This window comes from Hemiscyllium ocellatum, chromosome 9 (assembly GCF_020745735.1).
Source record: "Hemiscyllium ocellatum isolate sHemOce1 chromosome 9, sHemOce1.pat.X.cur, whole genome shotgun sequence".
Taxonomy (NCBI): domain Eukaryota; kingdom Metazoa; phylum Chordata; class Chondrichthyes; order Orectolobiformes; family Hemiscylliidae; genus Hemiscyllium; species Hemiscyllium ocellatum.
In genome coordinates, this window is record NC_083409.1 from 33,225,411 (window position 1) to 33,241,591 (window position 16,181).

Here is a 16,181-nt window from a genome sequence, read left to right on the forward strand (position 1 = left end):
AGATTGCAAACATTGAGCATTTCTCAATCACCAAGACCATTTGTTTTTATAAAACCAACTGGTTCTCAGATCCTTGGAAGAGAGGGGAGGGTGCTGATGGGGTGGGAGGCGATGAAAGAAGAACAAGAGTTGTTCATAATCTGGCGTGGACTATGCCAGAAGGTAAAGGAAGGAGGCTGGCTCAGTCAAATTTCTCCATAGACACAGAGGGCGAGAAAATGAGGTAACCATTATGAAAGGATTCCTGTTCCACTTGTTCAAGACAGACTCAAGAGAAGAAATGCAGCAGTCTGTTTTCTGCAGCCAGAGAGAGCCATGAATCCATTGTTTCAGGAGAGGTGGCCATGAATCAGAGATGGTCAAATTGTAGCCGAGTAGAACAACAAAAAGATCTGTAACTGTTCAAGAAATTACACTGGGGTTGATCAGTCCGTAATGCTCCAATAATGTTCAAATCTGAAAATCCATTGTGTTTTTAGCTTCCAATCGTGGGTACTTCTATTAACCCGACAATCTTCACTTACTAAACCAATGAGTGTAAATTTCATTTTTCACTGGGGAATAGTTGCATCTGTCAACTGAGTAAGTGCCCGTAATGGATGAGGGTGGCAGTTCATAACAGTAAGTGCAAGCTTCCGAGGGGCAGTGTCTATGTAGCTATAATGTCTGAGACTCACATAATTAACCTGTCAGTTGACTGCTTTGATCACCATTAATCTGTTAGTCATACCACACGTTATGAATCATGGTGTGTTCTGTTAATTTACTTCCTTCATTTGTTGATCGAGCCAAAGCAACTATCATGAGTTTACTTGTACAAGGCTGGTTCTGTTTCCCATAAAATCGGAGGTGCAGGACCCATGAAGGGTGCAGGTCAAGATAACTTATAGCAATATCTGTCAAATTTTGAATTTGATATTTGTTGTTTTCATTGACAGTCAGTAGTTTAAACAAAGTGTCAGTTTATTACAAGAAAGTGATCTTTTTGCAATGACATTAACAAAAACAGTATAGACCAAACAAATCAGATGAAAAAGAAAACTCTCAATGGAATTTTCTGTAGCTGCCTGACAATGATGTGAAAGTCTATTTTCTTTTTCGAGATCTTGAGGCTTTATCTGAGCAGTTTGCCTCAGTGGTAAGCACTGCTGCCTCACAGTGCCAGGGACCTGGATTAGTTTCCAACCTTGGGCGACTGTCTGTCTGGAGTTTGCACATTTTCCTTGTGTCTGTGTGGACTTCCCCCAGGTGCTCCGATTTCAGTCCCACAGTCCAGAGACATACGGGTTTGGTGGATCAGCCATGGTAAATGTGAGGTGAAGGGGATAGGGTAGGGGGCTAGATGTGGGTGGGATGCTCTTCAGAGGGTCGATGTCGACTGGATTGGCCAAATGTTTCCTTTTCCCAATATAGAGATTCTGTGATTCTATGAATTTGCATCGCTGGAGAATTTCCAGGTATTGAAAGAATAAGAAGGGAATGCGATTGGTGAGCAACTTAATTTTTTTAGAAACTACTTGGAAATTTCCCTGTTGAGCTTTTACCTGTTTGCTTGATGGGCAACGAAACCACTTTTGGGTTATTTGTCGTATCCAACTGCTTCTACCTACTTTGAAAGTTGTTTAAAATTTATTTCAATGCCTGCGGTGGACATCTGTTGGTTAAAAAGTAATCACCAACGGGAAGTAAACAAAGCCCAGACAGTTTACAGTTATGGAAATGTGAGTTGTGAGTATCATAGATTGCAAACCCAAGAGTAGATACGGTCAGTAAATTTCACTTAAACGTACAAATTTTAGTTTCCATTCCTTCTCGGCCTGGCGTGCACTTCAAGTTTCGATGCCGATTCCTTGAAGTGTGGTCCCACTGTGGCTGAGCGCTTAAGAAAGACAGTAATGTTTGAACTTTCAGCTTTATTTCTTTATTTTCCACTTAAAACTAAGAAGGCTGAAATGTGCAAATTTTAACCTTATATTGTATATTTTACATTATACTTTTATTACTGCAATTATTAACTTTTAACTTTGTTCTTTTTTCCAACTTGTTAAGATTCTGCACCAAGGTACTTTGTACCTAACATGGTGTCTTGGATGGTGACATGATACACTTTTCACTGTGAACTCACGTACTTTTGTATCTGAGTACCTTTGACAATAGAAATCAAATCCAGTACAAAAGATTCTTTTTCCCTAATGACTGCAATGTGCATTGTTTTCTTTTTCCAGTGAAAATCAACCCTTTTGGTAAGATTAATACAGTTGAGTTATTACTGCTCTTAATGCCTAGTATGATTAGATTACTTACAGTGTGGAAACAGGCCCTTCGGCCCAACAAGTCCATACCGACCCGCCGAAGCGCAACCCACCCATACCCCTACATTTACCCTTTAGCTAACACTACGGGCAATTTAGCATGGCCAATTCACCTGACCTGCACATCTTTGGACTGTGGGAGGAAACCGGAGCACCCGGAGGAAACCCGCGCAGACACGGGGAGAACGTGCAAACTCCACACAGTCAGTCGCCTGTGGTTGAATGATGTTCCTGTTAGCAACTTTGTTGGAAGGCAATTCCTCATTCTTATCAAAAAGATTAATCGCCTTGTTAAAAAACAGTCACAGCAAAATCATATGAGCCATTAAATACTTGTCTGCCAACAGTAATTTCTAGTTTGTGTCAGAAGAAGTTGGAAATGTACAGTACTTGGATCAGCATCAAAAAGTAAAAGACAGAGTATTGTTTATGCATGATTCTTCACCAGAATTCAGTTCTACAGGTTTATTAATGCCTATCTCCTCTTATTCTTTAAGAAGTTAGTTTAAAAACAACTATATAAAATAGAAAAATTGGATTTATTGCTGTCAGGTTGTGCAAAAGCTTCTACTGAACAAATAAAACTGATAAATTACTGAACACTGTAACTTGCAGTGAAGTTTGCATAACTGTAACAGTTTTCTTATTGCAAGTATCTGCAACCCTCTTCTAGAATAGATTAACCGTGACTGGAAGGCCAGAATTACAATCAATTAAAAAAAAATCAGAAAATATAGCACATTATAATCGAAAATCCAAAGTCTGCTGAGGATATCCCTAGGGCTCTAACTCGTGACCTCAGCACTCAATCACTGTAATAAAAGAGGTAAAATATTAGAATATCTGCAGATTGAGTTATAAAAAGTTCTGTCCCACTGCACATGCAGACCAACTCCTCACTTTCATCTGTCATATGGCTTATAGGTAAAGCAGGTTTATTCTGTCACATTTATTGGGGCAGTTATGTCTTTACAGGTTAGCATGTAAGCAGCAAGTCTAGTCCAGACTGGACTGATAGACAAAAACAAACCGTTTGCCCTGTACACATTGAGACTGCACATTCTCAAATAACAAATATTGCAAATACATGAAATATTAAAGAAAAACGGAAAGTGCAGCAAATATTCAGCTGCTGAGAAAATTTTATGCATAGCTTTTTGTCTGTTGAAAGATGGCAACTGATATATTAAGCTGAAAATTCTTTCTACTGATGGCGGAAGTAAAGGCTACAGCAAGAAATTTGGTTAGAGACAAAAAAAACACTGCCAATGCTGGAATCCAAAGTAGACAGGTCGGAGGCTAGAAGAACACAGCAAGCCAGGCAGCATCAGGAGGTGGAGAAGGGTTACACCCAAAACATTGACTTCTCCACCTCCTGATGCTGCCTGGCTTGCTGTGTCCTTCCAGAATTCTGCCTGTCTCCAGTAACAAACTAGCAGGACTGATACCTGAGCTTCGAGTGAATGCATTGAGAGTAAAGAGTGGATCTGCACCAAATCCATTCCATATCTTGAGTGAGAGTTTTTCATGGGGCACTGTAGAATAAACTCTATTCTGCATTGAATAGAGGGGACTATGCATCATATTTTATCAGAGCGAGGGATGGGCTTGAACAGCTGGTGACTGTAAAATTGCAGGTGATCGTTGTACTTAAACTTACAAAGAACTATGCCTCAAAATGTGGGAACATCATGGCATGAGATACAATCACACAAATACTATTTGCTTCAATCGCATACTGCATGCTGCATTTAAGATTAATAACTACATCTTTTATATTAATAGATGAAAGCATAGCAAAGATGCAGAAAGCAGATTACCAAGAACATGTTATTCTGTTTTCAAAAGGATGATATATCGTTATACATTCTTCATCACTAGGGTTAAGTATAATCACATAGAATTGAATGGAATTTTCAGCACAGAAGTAGGTTATGAAGCACAACTATTTCATATGAACCTCTTCCGTCCACTTTTCAACTCACCCTGAGTATAAACCTTCTATCCTTCTAAGTCTTCTGCAGCGCTACTTCTTGATAATGCTGTGGGTGTACCCACACTACACAGACTGCAACCTTTCAAGATGGTGTTTCACAGATACCTTCTCCAGCACAGTTAGGGCAAGGTAATTAGAGTGAGCCTAGCCACCAAAGTAAAAGGTTCTTCCTCCTGTCCTTGTCTAATTTCTATGGAGTTAGTTAGCTTGGATGGCTGGGTTGCAACATAGAATGTTACCAACATCATGGGTTTAATTCCCACACCAGCTGATGTTACTATGAAGGATTCTCCTTCTTAACCTTTCCCCTTACCTGAGGTGTTGTGACTCTCAAGTGATTTCTCTGTCATGAGAGAGCAGCCCAATGACCTGGTAGGACTATGATGATTTTACCTTTGTCTAAGTTGTCTTTAAATGCAGCTACGCTGTTCACCTGAGCTATTTCATGCAGTCGTCATTTTCACATTCCCATCATTCTCTGGAATTTTTTCATCTGAATTCCTTCCTTATTAGATTTATTTGCAACTGTTCATGATCGATAAATGTCAGTGAAAACATTTTCTCCATGTCGATCCCATTAAACCCTTGCATCATCTTATACAACCTCTGTCAGACAACTGATCAACCTGCTCTTTTTTTTTTGAGAGGTCGCATGGTGTCTCAGTAGTTAGCACTGTTGCCTCACAGCGCCAGGGACCTGGGTTTGATTCCATGCTCGGGCGACTGTCTGTGTGGAGTATGCACATTCTCCCCATGTCTTCGGTTTCCTCCCACAATCCAAAGACGTGCAGGTTAGGTAAATTGGCCATGCTAAATTGCGCATAGTGTTCAGGGATGTGTAAGTTCGGTGCATTAGTCAAGGGTAAAACGTGGACTAGTAGGGTAGGGGAATGGGTCTGGATGAGTTACTCTTCAGACTTGTTGTGCCAAAAGGCCTGTTTCCACACTGTAGGGATTCTACTGCCATTGTTGAAGCATCATCAGTACAAGGATTATAAGAAATAAGGAGAAGGCCCAATACAATGTCCAATAAGTACGATCTTGGCAGCATCACTCACACCCAAAGAACAAATATAAAAGAAATTAGTTAATGAGAAAATCTAACAGATATGTCTTCTTTGCCTATCAGCACCAGTGCAGTAGATTGCCTGATTAATCTGACACTTATTCCATTATGCAAGCAGTTGAAATAGTAATAATTGAACACTGTTATATGTTCTTTGAGATTAAAGAAAATATCCAAGATGGATCTGAAGTGAATGCTTATGGAAGTAGAAGGATATCATTGATGCCTGCCTGTCAGCTCAATAGCATAGCGCTGACAGAAATGTGTTATTAAAAAGTATACTCCTACTGTCGTCATTGTCAGGCGGATTAGCCAGAGAAGAAAAGAAATGAAGTATTAATAGAGACAATGCATCAAAAATCAAATCATGTCCCCAAGGTCTTTCTAAATGAGACATCAACTGTGTACTTCAGCAGGAGCCTGAGAACCAGAAAGTCAGCAATTTAACCTCTACTCAGATCAGACTGACTCATGCTGCAAACCTCTCTGGATGTTGCTTGAGGCAACCCCAGCCATAGGCACTTGATGTCTGCCTTCTTGCAAACACCATCCTCTCTTAAGCCATCAATATCTCAACGTACTTCTATTCTGAAACAGAAAGAAGAAGCTTTTACAAATACACAGCGGTTCGGATGAGGGAAAGTAATATTTTCAGTAAGAACCTATTGCCACATTCTCTACTAATACTGATAGAACTATGTCCATTTTCAGCAGTAAGCCAAAGATGCTTTCAGTGTGTCTAGGACTGGATAGCTCAGATATAGTTGAACTTGCAACCAAAATGTGTCCATGATACATTATAAAGGCTAATAGCTTTAATTTCTGGTTGTTTAATGGCAAAAAACAGGAGGGGAGCCATTCAGTTTCTCATGAGGCCAGATCATCTGGACTTGCACAGGCCATAGGCTGTTACATGCTGAAGCCTTGGGTTAAGTTTGTACATTTTTGTTAATGAAGACAGAGTAATAACTAAACAGGAAAGGGTATACAAAATGGAAAGATGTTTCCAATTGCAGAAGAAATTCAAACAAAGGCTCATAAGTACAATACCATCATGAATAAATCCCGTAAGGTACTCAGGAGAAACCTCTTTATCCAGAAAGTGGTGAGAATGTGAAATTTGCCATCACGAGTTAATGTGTGTAGCGCAGAATGCATATCAGAGAGTAGATAATTCCATGAGGAAGCAAGTAATATAGCATTCAATCAATAATGTCAGACAAATAGGGATGAAGAAAGCTCATTTGGAACAGAAACACTGGAATTGAACCAATTCAGTGAACTTCTTTATTCATTTACCTCCTTGGTTTGTTAGACCAAAATTAATTTATAAAGGATCCCTTTCCTAGTTGATACTTTTCTCCCAGACCCAAATAAAGTTACGTTTTAACAGGAGCCAATTTAATCAAGTTTTCTTGAAATAATGGAAAGTGTGAGCTTCTGAATTAAATGTGAGAAGAAATGGCTAATTCCTAATTTAAAAGACTCAATCAACTGTGTCAAGTGCAGCTGGCAGAACAGAGTTCAACACTTCTGCTATTCTTTCTAATTTCATTCTTGAAAGGTCTGGTTCTAGTTTTTAAACTTTGTCCCCTAAGTTCTAAACACTCCAACTAATGGAATTAGTTTCTCTCAACCTATCCTATTCTTTACACCTAATGCCTGGAAAACATCAAGAAGATCAGCCATGAACGAGTGACATTTTACAGAATACAACCTTCATTAGTTTTATCTTTCCTCTCAATTGAATCCTCGGAATCAAAGTTACATTCTAGTTAAGTAATCGATACAATGAGAAATCAGCAAAGAATTACAGCACTGACACCTACCCAGTTTGAATGAGTTGTTTCTACAATCCTTGGAAAATTGCAGTTGATCTCAGTACCTTTGCATTTCTCGGGAGGGAGTGACAGAATATGTGCAATCAGACCCCTGACAAAGTTCCTCAAACCATTTCAGTTCCAGATGGGATAAGCAAAACTTTTGCTCTTTATTCATTCACGGGATAAGTGGAACTGCTCCTTGGATGCTGCCTGACTTGCTGCACTTTTCCAGCAACACATTTTCAACTTTCATCCCTGGATTAACAGCCCAGCTATAATACCCCTAGGCCATTGCCATAACCTCCTATAAAGTAGTGCAAACTTTTTTTATTCACCTACTCCGTCAGTTTCTTAAACAAAAATAATTTTTTCTTTTTCCCCCAGGCATAAGTAAAGAATATGCTTTAACTAAAGTGAATGTAATCAGGTTTTCTTGCTTTAATGGAAAGAGTGAGTTTGTTAATTATTAAATGTGAGAAGTGTTCATCCAACATAAGAAATAGAAATAAAGAGTTACAAATTTGATAAAACAGTGTCTGAATTATTTGCAGAGAGTGGGTAGTTGAACATTGCAATTATTGCAGTGGTGATTAACAGTAATATTAAGATTGATACTTGTACAGTCATTGTTTAAGGTTCTTTGTGTTCTAGGCTGATTAAAGTTCCAGCATTCATGATTAGAGAGAGTCCTTTTGTTGTCTTGAGTTCTTTTTAACTGGTTCGCAGCACTTGGAGAGAGAGACAGTCTTTACCTGCAACACAGGACTAACCAGGAGATAGTTCTTCAACTCTGCCCATGTTAGCACAGCAATGCTCAAACACAGGCTGGCACACATAACAGCGCAATACAATCCTACTCATCCATTCTATCAGAGATGAAATTACATTTTTAACCCTTGTCCTTTTGTATTCTTCAAAGAGAAAACTCAAATCATGTCTGCAGTTTGAGATTTAAACAGCAGGGGGCAGATTGCTGTTGAACAGGAGTTCATCCACCCTTCATTGTTGTGAAAAGAGATCACAGGTCAGTCGGAAGTTTCCCCGACACTTTGCGGTGTTACATCTCATCGCTCTCACAAGAGTTTTGTTTTTAACCTTGCAGTTATGATTTCGTAGCATCCACTCTTAAAAAAAATGTTTTCAATTAATAATTAAATCAATTAATAACAATTAAAAATACCACAGTACTTTGAACAGAATGGAATAGAACAGAAAAGTCATTTATTGTCATGTGCATTTTTGCAAAAAAATACAGTGAAAAGTTTTATCAGTTGACACACCTAAGTTAATGACAGAATTCAAAAATAAGAGGAAAAGGAATGATATGAAGGAGCCGGTGTCGGACTGAGGTGGACAAAGTTAAAAATCACACAACACTGGATTATAGTCCAACAGGTTTATTTAGAAGCATTAGCTTTCACAGTGCCACTCCTTCATCGGGGAGCTGTGGAGCAGGATCATAAGACACTGAATTTATAGCAAAATATTACAGTGTCGTGCAGATGATATGATATATTGATCAAACCTAGATTGCTGTTAAGTCTTTCATCTTTTAGAATGGGTTGCAGGTTTTGTATTATTAATATTTAAATCCAAGAACTTTTTACGTCACATTCTCATGATAACTTAAGTTTTATAAAAAAAATGACATCTCAGCAATCTCAATGCATTGAAGGTGTAAGATTAGAGTCTATCTGTATCCCAATCTTGAGTCAGACTGGTTCTATTTTCAAAGTGGAATTTATAAAATACTACACGGACTGACTGTCTGCAGATTGTCTGTTTTTTAAGCAAAATAGAATGTATTTGCAAATATAATTCTACAAATGCAAATTCACCCCATAGAGTTGTGTGTGCGTGAGTGCATGCGTGAGAGATAGAGACAATGTAAGTGTCGGCATGTGTGTGTCTGCATGTGAGTGTGAGTGTACATGAGAGAGTGTGTGTTTGCATGTGTGCAGGCTTGGTAAAGTGTGTGCCTGAGTGTGATGGAGTATAAGCCTGTGAAAGAGTGTGTGCTTGGGTGTGAGTGTGGGGGGATGTATGTGTGTGTGTGTGTATGAGAGAGGGTTTGCATGAGTGTGTGAGTATGTAAGGGTGTTTGTGTATGTGTGCCTGTGTGTGTGCACGTGTGAGAGAGTATATAGCGTAGTGGGGTCACCTGCAGTGTAACTTGAACCCAAGGTCCTAGTTGAGGCCATCCCCATGGGTACCGAACTTGGCTATCAGCCTCTGCTCGGTCACTCTGCATTGTTGCCTGTCCAAGGGCTTATGCCCGAAACGTCGAATCTCCTGTTCCTTGGATGCTGCCTGACCTGCTGCGCTTTTCCAGCAACACATTTTCAGCTCTGTCCCAAAGTCTGCCTTGGAGGATGGTCACCCGAAGGTCTGATGCCGAATTTCCCTGACTGCTGAAGTATTACCCGACTGGGAGAGAACACCCAGGACCTTGGGTTCATGTCACACTACAGGTGACCCCTCTGCACTATACACTCTCTCACATACACACACATACACGTATTTTCTGAGCTGAGATGTCACTTGTTTTAGAAAACCTTAAATTATCTCTCAATGTCAGCAAAACTGAAGAACTGATCATTGACTCCAAAAAGAAAGGAAGAGAACATGCCCATCTACATCAATGGAGCTAAAGTAGAGAGCGTCAAGTTCCTCAGAGTGGCAATGGACTTCTCATTTGGATGTGACAGTCAAGAAGTCACAATAACACCTCTTCTTCCTCAGGTGACTTAGGAAATTCAGCATGTCCAGAAGGACCCTCACCAACTTTTACAGGTGCATCATAAAAAGCACACTGTCTGGGTGCATAAAGTCCAGGTACAGCGACTGCTCTGCCCAGGACTGTAAGAAACTATAGAAGCTTGTGCGCACAGCCCAGACCATCATGGAAGCCAACCTTCCATCCATGAACTCCATTTATAGTTCTCCTTGCTGTGGAAAGGCTGCCAACATCATCAAAGACCCTTCCCATCCCAGTAATGTTCTCGTACATCCTCTTCCATCAGGGAGAAGATACAGCAGCTTGAACACCTTCTTCCCACCCATTATTATATTGATGAATGGACTGTCTAGCTTCAAATAATGCAGCTCTTGTTAATGATGATCTTGGCTCACACATGTCCTGTGCAATGTAAGCTGTACGCCTTACTCTGTCCATGTTTTTCTTCACCTTATGATCTGCATGTCCTTGCTTACTATGATCTGCTTATACTGTTCACAAACAAAGCTTTTTACTGTACTTAGGTACATGTGACAATAAATAAATCATTTTAAATCAAAAGTGGTAATGTTCCCAAGTGCTTGTTATTCTAGTATTTCAAGGTGACGGTAGTCGACTTACTGATGTGCAAGTGTTATGCAACAGCCCCTCACATTAACTACAGTGCATACTGAAGTTAGCACATCCTGCAACCACAGGACACTTACCCAGCAAAACAATACTAATTTATGGTTTAATATATTCAGCCAATAGCTTTTATTAAAATAGAATTGTAAAATGAATGAGTCGTATAACTGTAAAGCTTGTCTTCCTGGGTGTCCCAACTTAATGGCCAAAGCTTGTCTCCCCCTACACTCAATACTGAATTTTCCAGCTACCTTTCCCACAGGGATGATATGGGATAAGGATTAAATATACAGAAAGGAATGTTGCTATCAGTATCCGAGAGCAAGCAATGGTTTGACATTGTGTTAAATGGAGAAGCACAGTATTCAGTGTATTTAATGGGTTATCCTGACAGCAGACATAATTCATTCTGAACAAACCTTCGAAATACTGTGAGGTGTGAAGTTGCTATAACTACCCAATGAATGGAGACTTTTAAAAAATGCTATCTCATTTCCTGTACTATTATCATCTCTTCTGTAAAAGAAACTGATCTCACGAACTTGTATATTATCACTGACCTCTATCTTGTTCCCACTTGCCAATATTCTTTCATTGCTGTGAGGGTTGTCAGATAGTGCAAATCTTCATATCACCATTTAAACCCCTGCAAAGGGACTTTGCAGAGTGGCTTTTGTGCTGTGCAGAAATTACAGCATGGCGCTGTTTTACTTGGAGCCAGGAATATCCAGAAGAATTAGGCTCAGTGCATACTGAGCCCAAATTATTAGGATCCATGTCACAGGATAATGAAAGCTGATTGACCTGATGACATACAGTCAATTTGCCAATCTTCTCAGATCTCAGCAGGCAGCAGTGAATTTGATGGAGTAGACATCTCACAATCATTTTGCTCACCCTCTAGCACCAATTAATCTTGCGCCACAAACTGATGGAAGGATGAGCTGATAAGGGGAGCAAGAGGGCAGTTGTGGCCTCTTGATGAACTGCAGGAGTAGCATGCCTTTTCCTTAAATAATGAGATTTAAGGATCGAAAAGGGAACAGAGAGAAATAAACAAGCAATGGAGATGGAAATAGGTGAATTAGAGACCATTTGAGTTTCGGAAAGTGAAGTAGAAGTGAAAAAAAGAAAAAAAATGGACAAGTAAAGAGAAGAAAAGGATTTTTTAAATATTAAGAACTCTCCAGGAACATTTTGCAACATAAGGAAGCAAGAATTTGCAATTTCACTTATTTCAGTCCTAAGATCACGAGTTGAATTTGCATTGGAGAAAAACAGATCTGGCTTTTTTTTTAGATTAGATTACTTACAGTGTGGAAACAGGCCCTTCAGCCCGACAAGTCCACACTGACCCGCCGAAGCACACCCACCCAGACCCATTCCCCTACACCTAACACTATGGGCAATTTAGCACGGCCAATTCACCTAATCTGCACATTTTTGGACTGTGGGAGGAAACCGGAGCAAACCCACGCAGACACGGGGAGAATGTGCAAACTCCACACAGAGAGTCACCTGAGGCGGGAATTGAACTTGGGTCTCTGGCACTGTGAGGCAACAGTGCTAACCACTGTGCCGCCCATTACAGATCTGTTGTGAAATAATGGTGTTGATGTTCTGCAGTGAGTTCAGTTCGTATTTATTCGACAAATCCAGCAATTTCTTGGAATCCGCAGTAGGGCTGAAGACAAGTTTTTATTTGCTCTAGAGGCTGGAGTAACACAAGCCAGCCTGTACTCTGCAGTGACTCCCAACACGGACCATGTATCTTCCTCAGCTGAGATATTTACATGTTAGTAATGACGAACGTTCGCAACTTGCCACTAACTCAACAGCTAATCCTCCCCCCATCACCCTGAGTTTCCAAACCAGTGCTTGTTATAGAAATAGGACTCTCGGACTGTGAACAAGATTGACTGACATCCAGCAGCACCATGGCTCACATATTGATTCTTGCTGAAAGGCAAAATCTCAGATCTATTGGACAATTATCTACAATTTGAAGTGGATACTGAAGCCAAGTAGCTGCAGCTATAAGTCCTACTAGAGGGCATTTGTTTGATAACCTGCCAATTTGAGCCTAGTATTGCCTGCTCTGGGCAGTACCAGAGTTCTATTGTGGAGTTAGATATCTGTGTCCAATGAGGCAAATCTCTGTGGCAGTTTGTAAAACACTTATCCGTCACATGGCAATAGATTCAACAGGTCATGGCCCTCTTTCAAAGTCCATGAATCTTTTTCTCAATGACAGAAACACTGAGAGCTGTTAAAGAAATGCATTGCTTTTAAAAGGCAAGCACTAACCCGAGAGAAAATGTCATCTGCAACACAGGCACCAGCAGGACTCCTAAAATGCTGTGTTAAACATAGGACTCTTCCCGTATCCTAAGCCTGAGTACAGTTCCTCAGCTGTCTTTCTATCCTAGCCATTAATCTTGTTTTTCTGTTATAATTCTGTATCAATCCCAAAGAGAAATACGGTCAGGTTTAGGAATAGGGTTAGAGTTGGCGTTAGAGTTAGGGTTAGGGTTAGGGTTAGGGTTAGGTTTAGGATTAGGGTTAGGGTTAGGGTTAGATCCTGGTTAACTGTTTGCACTCTCTCACATCTGGTCAGGCACTGCTTGCTGACAGGATTTATAATGGAACTGGAGAAATCTAGTTCAATCCAACTTCCAGACCTATCATATTGAGCACAAATAGTCATTAATAAAAACATACAAACAATTTACATTTTTACACCAGTAAACCTATTCAAAAAGGGGAATAAACCAGATTTTTAGTCTGATTAAGGTGTGGGCTTTGAGGTGATGATAGAATTGAGTCCAAAAGAAAGACTTGATTTCCAAAAATTAAAACCGCATCAATTCACTGCTGCACATGAGGATATTTGATAGCATCTACTCATTTCCTTACATTTGCTTTCTATATTTGTGGATTACATTTAATGCTGTCCCCTGAATTATTATTAAGGATATGGACACTAATTAAGGAAGTACATGATTAATTTATTATTGTTGATGTGCTTTCCACAAGACATAGAATTGAAACCATGTTCTTAATAGCACTGAATCAGCGTCAGGTTTTCAACCGACTGCCATGGTTATTATCGCAGGGAACAAGATGACTGATTTGTTCCAAGTACCAGCCCAGAGCTGAACTGTCTCCATCACCATGTCTCTATGTCTGAATTCCCATTCCCAGAACATTTGCTAAGTGGCACCATAAATATTAATACATTTCCTGAGTGAAGCTGGGTGATGCAGATAAGATGAAAATTTCTCATGCCTGGTTTCTGAAACTAACTCAATTTGATCAGGCTCAACTAAACTCCTAATGAGCATCAGTTCACAGTGCTGCATTATCCTTAATGTGGCACTAATTGGCACTAAGTTGTTAGTTACACTCATACAGGTCGGAAGGATGTTTTCTTGAGAAACAGATGTCACACCAGTGCAAAAGAAAGTTCACTTCTGCATGTGGAGCTACACACATCATCAAGGAAGTGAAGATACATCCAAATGTATCATACCAGAGTATGCCTCTGCACTATAAGCATAAAACATTTTCTCTCAATACACTGAGTGACTGAAAGTACAAAACAGAGAGTTTTTGCTTCGGATCAATATTTACTTTAATGACTTTAAAAAGGTCAGCAATGAAATTGGTGATGACTGTCATACCCAAAACGTTCAAATTTGAATTTCAAGGAGACTAATCTTTCTGGGTTAGCTCTCTCTTTCCTCTCTTGCACATTTAATTGAAGTTTTTTTCTGTGACAGTGTAGACAGGATTGTTGTTCTGTTACTAACCTCAGTTACAGATTATCTGCCGGCTCAGGACCAAAACAGGAACGATTTTCCAAGGCCACAATTAGCACATGGCACACCCAGCTTCGAAAACCATGCAAAATACAGTGCCACTAAAATGGAAGATGCATCTTAGTGCATTTCCAATTCATTACTGTGAAAAAGATACACATCAAGAATGGATGAAGTAGAGCAGCAAATCCAAAGCCCACTAATATTTGAATGGTTAAATGGTATTCTGCAAATATGCCATATCCCAGCAAGTTTAGCAAATGGCATGTCTCACTACAACTTCCTACATAAAATCTTGATCATTGTAAGATGTGGCACTGAACAAACCCATGTTTTGCTTCCAGCGAGTGTTCAAGGTGACGTCACAACATCCTGTTAACATGAAAATTACATTTGTCCTTTCATCTAGATTAATCACAGCAGCACGGAAGTATTGCCCTTAATGTTCCTGATTCATGTCTGACAGAAGGAGCTCGGCTGAGAGACGGCATCCAATTGGCACTGCTTTGAAAGTGATAATTTTGTGCACTAGGTCTCCAGCTTTGAACACAGTCACGGGCTCCTTGGTTATTTCCTCACTCTGTTACAGCACAGAAAAATCCTTAACAATGGGACTCTAGAATATTTCATTATTATAATTCAGAAGACAGGTCATGATTATAAGACCTGGAATATAATGCTTAGTGGAGAGGGAAAAAAAACATTTTTGACAAGTGTTAATTTGGATTTGCAAGAACGTGTGAAAATAATACAGCTGCTTTTAAAATTTTCTCGACATTAAAGGATTTTTACTTACTCTGGCTGGGTTCAGTTCTGCACAGACTATACTCTCCATACGCTGCAACCATGTCATAGAATCCCTACTGTGTGAAAGCAGACCAGTCAGCTCACACCGACACTATGAAAAGCTTCGCACCTTGACCCATCTCTCCCCCTAACACTTGCATTTCTCATGGTTAATCCGCCTAGCCTGCACATCCCTGGACACTGTGGGCAATTTAGCATGGGCAGTCCACCTGACCTGCACACCTGGAGGAAGCCCACGCAGATACGGGGAGAATGTACAAACTCCACACAAAGAGTCACCCAAAGTTGGGATCGAGCCTGGGTCTCTGATGCTGTGAAAGACTGGTGCCAACCACTGAGCCACCATGCCATCTTTCCTGCTGGGACAATACGACTGCACATTTTAACCTGGTTGTTGTTTGGTCATGAATGTGGTAACCTTAGCACTTTACCATTTTAATTCCCCAAGCAAGATGGCACTCAGCTTTATCGGACATAATAAATTAGATTTTGTCAAGAAAAATGAAGGTTACTACTTCCACATGTAATCAGAATCAATGTACTTCATAACCACTGAAGTAGGACAAATGGAAAAGCCAATTTACAGATAATAGCTTCCTTCAAACAAAGATAAAAAAAATCAGTTAATTGATATCAGAAAAGGTCCATACCAGATTACCAGGAGAATTCCCCTTTTTTGATTCCCTCATGAAATTTGGGCGTTGCTGGCTGGACTAACATTTGATGTCCGTCCCTGGTTACCCTTGAGAAGGTGATAATGAGCTGCCTTCTTGAACTGCTGCAGTCCACCTGTTGTAGTTGACCCATAGTGCCCTCAAGGAAGGAATTCCAGGATTTTGACCCAGCAATAGTGAAGAAATGGTGATATATTTCCCAGGAGAAAGTGAGGACTGCAGATGCTGGAGATCAGAACTGAAAATATGCTGCTGGAAAAGCGCAGCAGGTCAGGCAGCATCCAAAGAGCAGGAGAATTGACGTTTCAGGCGTGAGTC

The 16,181-nt window shown here is 40.1% G+C and overlaps 1 protein-coding gene across 1 annotated transcript in view; it reads right to left on the bottom strand.

Moving 5' to 3' along the window:
• The window catches only part of astn1 (astrotactin 1), a 2,216,244-nt gene that overhangs the window by 2,073,539 nt on the left and 126,524 nt on the right, over positions 1–16,181 (bottom strand). The window lies entirely within an intron of this gene.